This window comes from Diadema antillarum, unplaced genomic scaffold (genome assembly GCF_040938485.1).
Source record: "Diadema antillarum isolate AM-2024a unplaced genomic scaffold, OU_Dant_1.0 scf00000227, whole genome shotgun sequence".
Taxonomy (NCBI): domain Eukaryota; kingdom Metazoa; phylum Echinodermata; class Echinoidea; order Diadematoida; family Diadematidae; genus Diadema; species Diadema antillarum.
Window position 1 is genome coordinate 226,947 of NW_027271116.1, and position 14,183 is coordinate 241,129.

The 14,183-nt window shown below is 37.4% G+C and overlaps 1 long non-coding RNA gene across 1 annotated transcript; it reads left to right on the forward strand.

Moving 5' to 3' along the window:
* Positions 1–4,092: 4,092 nt before the first annotated feature.
* LOC139724759 (uncharacterized) lies at positions 4,093–13,954 on the forward strand. The gene is made up of 4 exons (XR_011710483.1): positions 4,093–4,223; positions 5,540–5,733; positions 8,076–8,232; positions 13,738–13,954. It is a non-coding gene; the product is annotated as an uncharacterized lncRNA (long non-coding RNA).
* Positions 13,955–14,183: the final 229 nt, after the last annotated feature.

The window sequence follows — 14,183 nt, forward strand, 5'->3', positions numbered from 1 at the left end:
CCTCACCCAATTTTTCATAGAGACAGTGGTTAAGAACATCCACACAGTAATGCCTATTGCAACCTTCCGTCTGTCTACGGAGGACGGCGTTAATGGCAAAATACAAAAGAGTCCTCCGGACAGACGGATCTTTCTGTCTAGGGTGCCGCAACCCTATTGTCATGAGCCGCTGCCTTTCGATGGATATGGAATGGCAAACGACGGGGATGCTCCTCGTCTCGATTTTGATCCAGAACGGCTTTTGAATAACAATTGGTAAGTTCGAAACATGTCTTGAGCTGCAGGCGTCTCGGAGTTAGTGCAGTTTTCACTGCGGGCGATGTGAGGAAACTACTAACTCCTAAAGCCTCTAGTCTAGAGACTAGACTATTTTCTAACTAACAATTCAGCTCATTTTTTGTCCAGATTTAGCTTTTCATCAAACAGTCTTAATGTACGGGCCTACGGCGCGGCCCTAAGGCTAAACGGTCAGCCCCTGACCACAGACACTAGACAGATAGGAGTCCCTGTAAAAAGGCTGTATGCTATTATTACTGATTCAGTTTGGATCAGTAAATAAGACAGGGTTAGCTTGTTACTTGTTAGATCTAAAGTCTTAATAAATTAAAGACTTTAAAACCTGTGTCCCCATCTGTAAAAATTATTGAGGAATATGTCAAACTTACCAATGTTATGGTATAAAAAACTATAAATAAACTGATTTCCCATCATTACAGACACTTTTCTTGTGCCAATACAGTTTCCGAGACGCTCGCAAAAGAAACACATTTTTCAATCTGTTGCATGTGCACATGCCGCATGCCCAGACGGCTTTGCTAACCTACGTACATTTTTTTGTACAAGGCAAAAAATAATTATGAAAGAATTGATGCAGCAAGCAGGATCATGTGTTGAGCAAAGTACCAACGGGATGAATTGTGTGCGCTTCATCGATGATACTGCTACGTAGTACAATGTACAGGCATGTTTACGCTACTAGTACTGTGTATGTGCAAAGAGACAATAGATTGCTGTGTACTGTAGCATGCAGTGTGCACCGCGCGCTTCCCGCACCGATGCTACATTCCCCCGTGACTACGGTACTACAGTCACAGCTGTACTACGTATTTGAGTGCTTGTACTCGCAGTCGAGCCGCTCGCTACGTCGCTTGTCGTACACTGGCATAGCAAGCTATGTAGCAGAGGCTTTGGATGAAAGCAGTGAATGTGTACTACAGTAAAGTAACCTGCTGCGGAGCGCGAATTTAAGAACCCGCGAATACGTTTTCGAGCCGCTCAGCGCGAAAAATTAATCGCGCGAAAATATTGACGTTTACAGTAGGTTATTTTGCCGTTTTGCTTCTAGCCTATAGCTAGCTAGAGCGAGTCGCCGTGCATGGCCGTGGCCGCCTGAGCAGCGGAGCCTCGGCCGAGGGCTCCCCTCTCGTACCGTCCGCACCGTACCGCGCGCTGGCACGTACAGAGTCGCATCACTCGCGGATTAATCTTTTACGCGGGACGTTATTTTTCCAACCAAAATAAAACTAAAAAAGTCCTCTCAAAATTCTAAATTTTCTGAATATTATGTGATGTATCAAAAAATCGTTCACTAGAACATTTTTTTCTAATAATTCTTAAACAAATTAGAACATAAAATCCATCATAAGAGAGCGATATGACGCAATTTTAAAGCTTTGACAGCACTGCATTTGCGTGGACATAAGAGGGAATACCCTGACGTGACATCATAATCTAGGGGTCTTGACTCAACGGGGAATAAGGCTTCGATATTTTGACGAAATTTGAACGCATATTCCTCAAAAACCAACCTTTTTAGGGGTTTGAAAGATGTGAGATAGGAAAGTATGGTTAATAAGCCTTTCAAAAACACAAACAGTCCAGTTTTGGCGATCGGCTTCTTATGTGAACTTTAAAGGCCTAGTACAAAATTTCCCAGCGTCATTATAATCAGCATACACAGCTGGCATTTCGCCTAAGATATGAAAAATGTGCTAGTCCTTAAAATACCAAAATAAAGTTTGAATTTATAAATTGTCATCTTCCTGAAAATACGCCTGCAACTTTTGATTTACTTATGGGGTTAAATCATAAGTAAGAAAAAAATGATCGCTTGTGGTTCGATTATCCATATAAAGCACCAATCAGATTTGCAACCTTCCAATTATCTCCATGTACATGGAAGTGTAACACATGGGAGGTGTAAGATAATCGATGTTCCAAACCTTGCTGACAATAACAGTGATTACTGATAAATGTTATTCCTTTTCCTAGGTGATGAAGACAAGAAAGGTGCTTCCTCATCAAAGCGAAAAGTGAGTATGTGCTGCACAAATTATCAACAAGAAAAGCATGGTATCATGATGAAATCTGCTTTCTCTTTAATTGAATAAAGTATTGAATAAAGTTGAAGCATACATTTTTGATATGTGTTTAATTCTATTTGTGCCATTTTTGCACATCCGACTCAGTTGATGGCGTGCCAACTTCGCATCTTCTGCTCAAATGCTCAAACCTCACCAAACCGATTAATGAATTGCCAAATGCCACAGTGCCATGAAAGTGTTTCTTTAGATTCCATTCCTCTCACCTACACCTTGCATTTTATGTGATGATTGACTAGCTAGCGATGTTCCCTACTGGATTTTTTTGTAAGTTTCTGTATCTGTTTGTGTGCAAAAGTCATGCCTATGCAGTAATGTAGCTTCTGGGCATTTAAAAGAAACACAATCATAGATTTGTCATACATTTACATCAAAGCAAACTTAGTTGGCTTTCTCTACAACTGTTCTCACTGCATATCCAATTCAACAGAAATCTATAAAAAGTACATAGATATGAAGATCATAATGTTTTCTCAAAGCATGACTACGTTGGTGTTGCAGAATAATGTTTCACACTGGGTTTCCACCATAGCACATAAAGGCCCGAATTCACGAATGCGGTACAAATGAAACCATGGTTTAAACTATGGACCAAAACCATGGAGCGGCAAGTGTCGCATGGAATATTTCGTTACGAAATCAGTCATTTCGTTAATGAAATGATTATTTTGTAACGAAATGACAACACTTAGTAACGAAATGACAACATTTTGTAACTAAATGAACATTTTGTCCACAAAATTTTGTCCACAAAATTTCGTAACGAAATATTCCATGCGACACTTGGCGCTCCATGGTTTTTGTCCATAGTTTAAACCATGGTTTCATTTGTACCACCTTCGTGAATTCAGGCCAAAGAGTTAACAGATCAACTACTGCATGATGTCTGCATCTGTCCCAAGTATGTAACTGTATAGTCGTGTTGCATTGAGCATATCAATTAGTGTAATGTAATTTTGAAACATTTCTCTCCTTCCAATTAGTTTATAAGGAGGTATATTTGTAGTGATCAGCTTACATCAGACTACTTCCTTTTTTTTTCAGGAATATACTCATGAAATTTGGCATGAACATATGGTGAAGGTATGGAGAACATGTAATTTGGATGAATTAAAAACTGTGTTGTCATGAGAGCAGCATATTCTAGTATGATAACAGATCTAACAGTTTCCTTACTTTTATAGCAATGCTCTTGAAAAATGACACATGTTTGAGCGGGGGATGTTAATGTCCATGATAGGCAAGTTGTATTAATTATCTTAAGTTAGATTTTCTAGTTTGTACTAGTAATACTTTGACAGATATCATAATTCTCCTACATCAATGATATAATCATGATATCAGCCTGTGGAATACATTGATTTCAGGATCCCAATACTCACTCAAACACAGTTGTATGTGATATCGTACATGTGACAGTTCAGGGAAATCCTCACATTGTAGGACGTAGGTGTAAATGAAAGCATAATGAATTGTGTATGAATAATGACAGATGAAGTACATTGATTACCTGTTTTCTTTGTTTTTAGGGAGGGGCTGTTGCAAATATAGTAGGTACATGTACTCTTTGGATACTAGTATTAGTTTTTGAGGACTGAGAGTCCTCAGCTTAGATGTTCAATGATGCTTGTCAGCTTAAATGCATAGTAGTTGATGCATTTTTCATATTATTTTGAGAGCAATGTGGGTCATCGTTTGATTTTTTTTTTAGGTTAACAGGATTGCCCGCAAGTGTCCTATTTGTGGAGGATTGCAAAAATATCTATCGACGCATCTGAAAAGATTTCATAAAATCAAGGAAAAAGAGCAAAGGATGGAGATGTTGTACAAAGCAAGACAACAGTAAGTTTCATTTCTCTTTGAAAATGTCATACATGCAGAAAAACACTTACTGTAAACGTGGAAATTTTCGCGGTGTTGAAATTTTCGCGCATTTCGCGCAATCAGAAACTAGCGCGAAAATAAAACCACGCGAATATTTTTGCTTGCCATATGTTCCTGTAGTTGATGTCTTGATACCGCGGAATTAAAAACACGCGAAACTCTTCTTACCGCGCCGAGCGCGAAAAATTAGTCACACGAAAATATCCACTTGTACAGTAACCCTATTTTGATTGGGCTATGTGGGGGGTGGGGGGGGTGTCAATTTGAACCCCCATCAAATCTCGGCCGTCGATTGCCCGATCGCCACAAAATTTTGCCTGAACGTAGAGCCGGAAGTCAACTACAAGACTACGTGGTCATACCCCCCAAAAAATTGATTTTCTATTCTTATTAAATTAATTGAATATGCAAATTTATGCATGAAATTATGTTTTACCTATAACTCCATTAAAAACACTGAAGGATTCTTAAATTTTTATGTAAGATTTCTTCGAGACACAATCAATGAATGATTCCCTTTTTAAAAAAAGCACAATTAAAATCAGTTCCTTTTGTTTTGTATTTTGTTAATTTCTTATGTATTTCTCTGTTTTTTCAACCTTTTGTTTTCTGTTTTCTATTGTTTTTTGGCCAACATTTGTTGCAGGCACTTTTTCAAGCTTATCTACATTAAAATTGATTAATTTCAATGGTTAAAAGTTGAAATATATCATTTATATCAATTTAACCAAAAAACACAAATTCCATTGGATTTGCACACGATATCATGAATTTAAGCTGTTTTCGGGTTGACTTGCATATGCAAAATATCATGCAACTTCAGAATGGTGTACCCGGACATCGAAAATTTGATCTCAAAATATGTGCAAGAGTTCAATGAAAAGAGTCATGAAATGAGGTGGCAAAATCTTTGTGCGTTGCGGAATCACAGCGCGGATCGTCGGGGGGGGGGGGGGCAAATTGACCCCCCCCCCCAGTTAGAATAGGGTTAATAATGAACTGTAAATGCAACACTGAACACAGTATGGAAAGAAGGATCATAAAAGGCCCTTTGAAGTGGAAGAACCCTCTTGTGCAAAGCGTAGTAAGGGATCTCTAGCAAAAATACAAAATGTAGGCTGGTATGATACACCATGTACTTCATGTGTAGCAACATTTATTTCATGACAACTTATCTGATAACTTTTCTATGTGTGTTGCTTCTGATAAACTGATAGAATTCTAGAAATCCAAGGACCATATACCATTCCACTTTATCAACATTTTCCTTTCAGAATGCCAATAACTTGGAAAAAGTCAAGCCCTACAAAACAAAGAAGGAAAGGTGTAGAATGCACTATCTGTGGAGCAACGAATCTTCGTAGATTGGACACTCACCTTCATACAAAACATCATGTGAAACGGGGTGAAGCCATGAGGAAAATGACGAAAGCAATTAGATCAAAGAGCAGAGTTCCTCTCACTGAAGGTAACCAATCATGAAATCATACAGTCATGTAATTATAATTTAGGGGAAATATATTGCTGTGTACAAGCAATTTGGGTGCTGATCATTCAGTGTGTTATGCAGGATTATTATATCTTTCCTCAAACTTTGATACTTCTTGCACCAATTTATGGCTGCAATAATCTACTGTTTTTACTGGTAGTGACACCTCAGTCTGTCACAGGCATGCCTGTGACTTTTATACGATATTTCCTACTGCAGACCTTAGCTTGTTGTGCAAACATGTATTGCCTGTGAGAAGCATTATTGTGTTGATTGGCGGTTTAGTTGAAGAATTACATTTTCAAGTTGTGAATTGTACTTGATACTCTGCATGCAGATGAACTCTAGCAACTACAAAAGACAGGAAGTATTGTCTCCACAGGAAACCTATGGCTTCAAAGGGTAAAATGCATTGGAGAGGGCACCAAGTTGAAAAGTGTTTATTATGTGTGCATTGGTGCCTCCCACCCTATACCCCCACAATTACATCATAGCAAGAACTTTTAATATGACATAGTGGTTATCATTTTATGCATATTGCATACCCACTAGTGGCTATTATAATAATTGTAGTTATCATGAATCTTTGCAATTTATCAGCCTCTAAATTTCAATTGTAAATATTTCAAGCTCAAATACTGTATTTCACATATTTGTACATGAAAAGAAGGCATAAATTCACATATCAATAATTAATCAGTCTGCCATTTATTGCGATATCTAAAGCATGTAAATGCTTGATTTCATCCCTCAAGAGTGTAGAAAAATATTGCAAACCTATGCAATGGTTAGCATTAGGCCTTTCAGTTTCAAGCTGTCAGTACTTTAATGAATATGATCATATTGACCGATTCGGGTTCGTTGAGGGCAGTAGACATTTTGTGGCACTGGGCGCAGCCATTAGCTCAAATTGCGTTGTCCCAGCCGACCTCCCACCCCCCCGGGCAACTTGTTTACCGCGCACTTGTAACTTACAAAAGTTTGCGCATTTATCAAGCGTTCGCACACTCAGTACGAGACGCCTATTGGCTAAAGCAACCATGCTACAGTTTTTCATTCTGTGCGCATGCTAATGTAGGGAGGGGGTGGGGGAGAGGGGGGGGGGTCGGCTGGGACACCGCAGTAATGGCGCTGCCCATGCCGATAATACACAAAGCGCATCACAGAATCGGTCAATATGTATGAGGGGGTCAGTGCAATATAGTGCTAATTCACACTTTTGTGAAAAATGAGTTACATGCATTTACACCATCCTGAATCACTGCTCTATAATCCATGAAAATTTCATCTTGAAATTCAATCAATAAGTGAGTCTATTTAATGCAGGCACCTTTTTACCCCAAAATAATCACATCTTATAAGCAGGACTAATAGTGCTAAGCCACACTTTTCAAGATGGCGACCACCATGGTATTGACAGAAGAGTGTCTGAAAAAGATCTATTATGTGAACAGTGAGCAGACTTTCATCTGAACAAATGCCGAATTCTCATTCATCATACCTGTAATCTTCTGGAAGTTATGAAAGTGGAGATGAGATAAACATTAATGAAACTTGAAGCATTTAATGAGTAATTTTTGTTGATTTTTGTTCGAGTAGGGTTAGCACTGTTTGCATGCAAAGTCTGCTGATCATGGCTTTTTTTTTTCAATTTCTTTGTTTTTGTTGAACTTAACAGAAATATACCACAATCACTAGTTTTAGGGTTTAGTAGCGTTTTAACATTGTGCCTTATGACCCATAAGAAAATTAATAAACGGTCATAGTCTGTACCAGCACCTTAAATTTCATTAGTGGGTTAGCACTTAATTCATGCTGACATTTTGCTTTAAAAGGAAAGCTTCCTAAAAATTAATTGGTAGTTAGATGATTGATGAAACGTATAGAGAATAAAGATCTTTCTTTGGTTTGTGTGATTTTATCATCGAAATGGATGTATTGTAATAAGTTTATTGTTTCTAAATGATTTTTTTGAAGAAGGGACACTTTCCCTGTTTTCATGTATACGTAAGATGTACAGTTAGGTCCTCAATGAGAGATTGAGGATGTAACTGTACATCTAACGTAACCCCTGGTTACTGGACGTAACCCTCCCCCCGACAAATTATATTACTCTTATGAAAGTTTCGAAATGACTGTTGTTTGGGGCAGCACTATGTTGTTTGACTCCTTCATATATTTTCTCATGAAGCTACAGGTTATTAATGATTAATGATTTTCAAGAACTTTAAGTTTTAGAATTTTTAAAGATTTTTATTCGATATAGATAATGCACTACTGATTTATGGACAATCATTTACTTTGATATCTCATCATTTCAGCGGAAGAAGATGACCTCTTTGGACGCTTTCAGAGACATCTTCGATGCCTCGGAGTAAAGACAACTGCAGCTTCTGAATACAGTCGCCAGTTGAAAAAGATTGCATCAGATGCAGGGGGACTGGAAAACCTTTTTAGAGAGGCAGGCACAGTTACCAAGTAAGTCACATTGCCCACAACTAGTAGTTAGCAGTAAAGATTTATTTCAATTTCATTGACGCAGAGTCACATGTTAGTATAATAATTAAGGCAAATGTCAAGTGGTATGTTGGCTTCATTTTGTATCTCTGATCAACATTATGGGCTTGCTATTAAAGGTTAGTTGTTATTGGATCAATCAAAACATGGCCCTGTTGCATAAAACCCTTACCGCTGGACTTACCGCTCCTTTCTAGCGGTAAGTCTTCAAATTAGCGGTAAATTTTATAATCCTTGATGCTGATTGGCTGTGACGCCTGATATTGACGGTAGTTACCATTGAAATTCAACGGTAAGTTTTATGCAACGGGCCCCTGGTTGGGGGGTGCTGTAAATCATAAATTCAGCTTCAGTGAAGTCAAGGCATACACTCATTTCACAGTGATGACATGGTCTTGAAATTGTAAACTACATTGTATATCTGTGTAGTCATCACACATCATTTCAGGCAGCTGTAGCTGTCAAAATTTAACCCATATACAGTGCTAGACATAATGATCTATATTGCATGTCTTAGTTTTATCATATACGTGCGATCAAAGTACATTACCCCATTCTGTAAAACGAGGAATTTTCGCGTGCACTTTAATTTCGCGAATTTGGCGAGCGCCAAGATTCGCGAAATTAAAATGCATGCGAAAGTCCTTGTTTACACTATTATGCATTGAACGTCAGTGGCACTTCGCGAAAATTTCATGCCACGAAAAAGGCTGTCGGTTCCAATTCGCGAAAAATTCATGCCACGAATATATGTTTTACAGTATTCAGTAAGGACTGCATAGTGATAGCGACGAAATTAGTCATTGGGCCATTCCATTTGAGTTGGGGCAAATTTTGTGACATGCCTTATTGTGCATGTGGGCAAACCTCTGATAATTCTCACAACTGCCAATGACATAAAAAACTCCTGCGCACGCTAAAGAGCTCTGTCACAGGTGCTCTGGGGGATTCCTCGGTCCATTGTTCTGGTTGTCTAACTCGAGTCGCAGTTCCCATATGATTCAATGGAGTCTTTATCTGCTTTTCCATTGTTAGCCCTTTTTTTCTTGCTATAATTCAGCTTAAAAGAGTTGAAAGTGTCTAAGCTTGATTTGCAGTCACTAGAGTCATGGTTCAGTACTGCAAGGCTTCAATGTGCTGGTCACGTGATGGAAAGCGAAGAAATCTTCAACAAAGAATACCTCTTTATAAAGACAGAGCGAGTTACAAGTGTATGTGCCTCCAAAACTGGGGCTACAATGTAGTTTGCCACATGAACTATCCCATAATGCATCTAAAACGCTGCTCTGCACACAGCACCTACGTATTGGCGATACCCTCAATTAATACAGCTTGAACTCCAAAGTACATTGACCATATTTGCGAGCAGATCTAAAATCCCTTATAAATCTTTCAAAAATCCATACCAGCTAGTTTCCTAATTATTACCATACAATCATCTGTTCTTTGTTCCATGATCAACTTTTCCTGAACATTTTGTTTAAATCCAGTCACAACTTTTTGTGTTCTTTTGCAAACAAAGAAACAAAGAAAGAAACCCTGACAAAACCATAACCAATCTTCCTTGGTAGAGGTGATTAATTTCACAGTAACATGTAAATACAGGTTACCAGCTTAACCCTAATCAGGCTGGGCTTTTTTGGCTATGCTATATCTGGGGGGGGGGGGGGGGGGGATTCCGCCCCCCCTTCAGATCTCGCCTATGGAACACGTGATCGCGCCGAAAATCGGCACATGCGACGCCCGCGACGTATACTATCAAAATGTATGGTTGCTTTCTCCGAAAAATTTTTCTTATATTTTACATTAATTAATTATTGTAATTTATGCATAAAATCAGTTTTGGGCTCTAAATTACTTATTAATGCTCTAACTAAGCTAATTTCTTTTTTAAAATGTTTCTTGTATCATTCTCCTGAGACATAGGATAAAAAAAAATCTGTATCGAAATTAATTTCTTATGTATTTGATTGTTTTTTTGAATTTCTTATGTATTTCCTTGTTTTTCGACCTTTTGTTTTTGTTTGTTTTTTGGCCAAAATTTGTCACAGACATTTTTCGAAGCTTTATTATGCTAAAATAAATTAATTTTGTCCATTCTAAGTCAAGATATGAATTTTTATGTGAGGGTCTGATCCAAAAATAGTGTTCACTTGGACTAAATTTTCATATTGACACTTGTATTTCATGTTATATATCATATTAAAGCTGAGAATCTGCAGTTTTCAGAAAAGTACATGTCTAATATATTTGATGTCAGACTTTTCCGTAAATCACCGGTAAAACAGGAAAAGCGCCCTCTTTGCGCGACGGACATTACTTTTTCAAGTAATTTGCACAAAAATTACAAAAGTAGTGGAAACATCGATTCTTTTCATAGAGTACCCTTCCTAGGAGTAATTCATATCTGGTATTCATTTTTCTCATTATAGTTAAATTTTGGGTCAAAATCTTCATTTTTTCTTGAAAAAACATGTTTTTCAGTACTTTGACACCAAATTATTATTTTTTCTGTATGATAGACTTGAGTTTGGTCACTCATATTCCACAATGTATCAATGAATTAGTGGGGCTCTATATCCATGACACTAAATCAAATAATTCTCTATTCATAAGAAAATTATCATTGTCCAACATAATGTCCGTCCCGTCGCGCGACGGGACGGACTTTACTAAATGGTAGGCGCGACGGGACGGACTGCACATGTAAACAATGGTAGGTGCGACGGGACGGACTGCACATGTTAACAATGGTAGGTGTGATGGGACGAAATTTTTATACCACAATGGGCTAGTAAAAGAGTGTCCCTAACTTGAACAGAATAAAAAGACTTATCTTAGTAAAATCTTAGTACTCTACACTAAAATGTTATAAAAACTGTGTTAACCACAGGTTTGAACACATTTTGATGCAGATTAGTCAGTGTTGAAAATTTCCCATTTGTTTTGTACATTGTGCATATCATTTTGTTTTGCATATCATTTATTGCGCTATGGGATGGAATTCAACACCTTTCGAGGAAATTACTTAAAAACTATAATACATTAGATCTGTATGATAGCTTTTTCATTGAAGGAATGTAGGGAATATTAGTAGAAAACAATGTCACATTGCATGGCAAGTCTGGCTCATCAACGTCGATACAATTCTTTTTTAAATTTTGTTCAAAAAGCAGTGTGTTTTTTTAATTCCGTCCCGTCACGGCAGTAAAATTTTTGATTCCAGCCTTTGCATTGGTGATCAGATCTTGATGGAAAGATTCAATCTTTGAGCAAATGAAATGTCATTGCAACATGTTCATTCATGAGAAGTAATTTTCCTCGAGAAAGAAAATCAAGGATTACTGTACCAAAAGTATAAGAATTCTTGTAAAATGAGAGTTTTTCGCCTTATGATAATAATTGTTGGTCAAATTTTTCAGCATTCATTAGTAGTTTGAATCTTGGTGTGCTTAATCTATATTAAGATGTAATAAAACTGTGTTTTCCAAAGTTTAAATACATTTTGATGAAAATTAGCCGATTCTCTAGAATTTCCCATTCGTTTTGTACATAGTTCACTTTTGTCCGTCCCGTCGCGCGACGGGACGGACTTCAACAGCTTTTGAGAAAATTACCTAAAAAATAAAATCTATTAGATCTAGATGTTTCTCTATTTGTGCAAGTGATGTTTGGAACATTGACAAACAAACACCACACGACATGGTCTGTATTGCTTATTAACTTTGAATTAATTCTCCTTTGAATCTTCTTCACAAAAACCAGTGATTTTTTCAGTCCGTCCCGTCGCGCTAATAATATATGTTGTTTCCATGGAAACAAAACAGATGCCGATCTTGTCCATAGTGCAGTGTGATGTCTTCATGTAAGCTTAACACATTTGTAGTAATAAATGGCTGCTACCACTTAACCTTTTTTTGTTTTAAATAAAAAACACATTCAAATTCCGTCCCGTCGCGCACTCTTGATTTTTGGATCAGACCCGTGAATTAATTGAAAAAACACAATTTGCATTGGATTTGTACACAAAATCACGTTTTGGAGCAATTTTGGGGCGTCGCGTCAAAACGGTACGCGCGGGCGCAACAATTTTGGTCTCAAAAGTTGCGCGATACTTGAAAGAAAAAAGTCATGAAACATCGCGGCGGGAGCTTATCGCGCTACGAAGATATTGCGCGAAACGTCGAGGGGGGGGCGGATTCCGCCCCCCCCCCAGCCTGATTAGGGTTAATAAACAGGTATGAAGCTGACAGGATGCAATTGAATGTTCTTCACATAAAAATGTCAATATTTTAGAGTAATTCATATTTAGTGACTAATGAAATACCGTACCTAATACCCACGATGTATGTGTTCATATAGGCACATTGTGTGATTTGTTTTGCTTTTTTTTTTTTCAGTGAAAGTAAAATTTGATTGGGTAACTTGGTTAATTAATCAGTAATACAAAAAGAAAAAAGCAATAAACTACAGTGCTGTAAATATGGCAGCACATCAGAAACTGCAACTTTTGCTTTTACCTAATCTATGGAATCAACCTTTCAAATTGCCATATTTGAGCCAACATATGAGAGAAGTTAAAGAAGCATGTAATACTCATAAAAGCCATGAGCTGGTGCTTGTATTAGTATTGATAGGTTTATAGTTAAATGAACAATTGCAGGAGGGCTAACAACTACCATACCTTCCCTACAAGATCTTAAAGGACAAGTTCACCGTCATTAACATAAGGGATTAAGAGAATGTAGCAATATTAGTAGAACACATCATTGAAAGTTTGACGAAAATCGGACAATCCGTTCAAAAGTTATGAATTTTTGAAGTTTTTGTGCAGTAACCGCTGGATGAGAAGACTACTGCAGTGTGTGAATAACTTAGATGTCACATGCGTACAACAATGTAAGGAAAATATAAAGAGAATTTCACAAAATTTCATCTTTTGAAAAAAGTACACATTCCCCCGACTCGTTACCGACAAATGTTATGGGTAATATTATTCCCCCTGCCTTTAGAAAGAAGCAAGTCAAGTGCTCTTTTATTATGCGAAAAAAAGTGAAAATATGTTGAATTTTCTTTACATTTTCTTTATACTGTTGTACGCATATATGACTCACAAGCTGTAGTAGTCTCCTCATCCAGCGGTTCCAACACAAAAAATTTAAAAATTCATAACTTTTGCATCGATTGTCCAATTTTCCTCAAACTTTCACTGATGTGTTCTACTAATATTGCTGCATTCTCTCAATCCTTATGTTTATGAAGGTGAACTTGTCCTTTAACTTTTCTTTTTAATTGTAACATGATCATAGCCCCAAATAGTAATTTCCATGTTTGTTTTATATTTTCTTAATAAGCAGGTTCTTTCTGGCCCAACATTTATCATTCTCAACTGGAATTGCATGATAAAATTATATATTTCATATTTGTTTTATATTTTCATTTGTCTTATATTTTCTCAATATGCAGGTTCTTTCTTACAGCAAAAGAATTGTTTTGTCCAAAGACAGCTCGTAAACACATTTACCGCTTGCAACAATTCTGCAGTTGGGCATTATTTGAGGACTCCATCAACAAAGAGCTTGGTGTAAAGCGACAGAATATAAGAAGAGTCCTGAAGCTGTGCAAAGTATGGAAGTGGACTCCAAAATGCAATCATGGATTGGGAAGCTGATATTGCGGATACTATTGGTGGTAATTACTTTGCTGTTATTGTTATTACTTTGTCACTGATGTCTGTTTCTTTTCTAAAATTTTAAAATGTCTCTTTTCTAATTCCTGAATTCAGGTTTAGTAAGAAACATCTTATGCAATATTGCAAGACGTTTTTGAGTGCAGAGATGCTCATATTTTTATGCCTCCGCCAACGAAGTGGCCGGAGGCATTGTGTTTTCGGGTCGTCCGTCCGTCCGTAC